Here is a 1,143-nt window from a genome sequence, read left to right as displayed (position 1 = left end):
AATACAGAATGTCCAGTTAAACTTGAATTTCAGGTATACAACAAATAATTTTCAGCGTAAGTGTATCTCAAATATTGTACAGACATACTTATACTAAAAACTATTCAGGGGTGCCTGGGTGGCTCAGTTGGTTAAGCGTCTGACTTCAGCTCAAGTCACGATCTCACAGTTTGTGAGTTCAAGCCCACATTGGGCTCTGTGCTGACAGCTCAGAGCCTGGAGCCTGCTTCAGATTCTGTGTCTCCCTCTTTCTCTCTCTGCCCCTCACCCTCTCTCTCTCTCTCTCTCTCTCTCTCTCTCTCAAATAAATAAGCATTAAAAAAAATTTACGTGAATATTCTCACTGTTCTGATTTTGTAATAATCAAGGCAGGCTAAACATTCACTATGTTAAGACCATGCATGTGTCCCCAGACTTAGTTCTTTCCCTAGGTCTAGTTTTATCAATGCTGGTGATAAACCAAGTCTGACTTACATGATGCGTCTGTGGAAAATGTCTGTGACTCTAAGTATCTGGTCATCCTTGAGAAATGACAGCAAAGCTAGTGTAATAATTTTTGAAGATAACCATTGCTAATTTGATGATTACCAGTTGCCATTAAACAAATTGTAAAACTTTTATGTTTTATTTTCTAGGTGATTCTGATATCATTTGAAGCATGCCAGAACAGAGTGGTGAAAAGTAAATCATGTAAAATTTTTCTTAATAAAATTGGCTAGAGCTTGTTTTTAAAAAAAATTTTTTTTTAGGGGCGCTGGGTGGTTCAGTTGGTTAAGCGTCCGACTTTGGCTCAGGTTGTGATCTCACGGTTCATGGTTTTGAGCCCTATGTCAGGCTCTGTGCTGACAGCTCAGAGCCTGGAGCCTACTTTGGATTCTGTGTCTCCCTCTCTCTCTACCCCTCCCTGCTTGCGCTGTGTCTCTCTGTCTTTCAAAAATGAAAAAACGTCAAAAAAATTTTAATAAAAATTTTTTTTAATTTTTTTAATTAAAATAAAACTATGCATTGTTTATCTGAAATTCAATTTAACTAGGTGTCCTGTATTTTTATTTGCTAAGCCTGGCACCCCTACCCTGGATCCACTGGGATTTAAGGCCTATGGCTTCATAGTCCATCTAACCAAAACAGGTTAGGTTTGGACAG

At 38.5% G+C, this 1,143-nt stretch overlaps 1 non-coding gene across 1 annotated transcript; it reads left to right on the top strand.

Annotated features, from left to right (window-relative positions):
* Nucleotides 1–328: 328 nt before the first annotated feature.
* LOC121027899 (small nucleolar RNA SNORA72) lies at nucleotides 329–460 on the top strand. The gene has a single exon (XR_005788981.1). It is a non-coding gene; the product is annotated as a small nucleolar RNA SNORA72 (small nucleolar RNA).
* Nucleotides 461–1,143: the final 683 nt, after the last annotated feature.

The sequence above is a fragment of the Herpailurus yagouaroundi genome, unplaced genomic scaffold (genome assembly GCF_014898765.1).
Source record: "Herpailurus yagouaroundi ecotype Mexico unplaced genomic scaffold, PumYag 77, whole genome shotgun sequence".
NCBI classification, from domain to species: Eukaryota; Metazoa; Chordata; class Mammalia; order Carnivora; family Felidae; genus Herpailurus; species Herpailurus yagouaroundi.
This window is presented reverse-complemented; position numbering and strand designations above follow the sequence as displayed.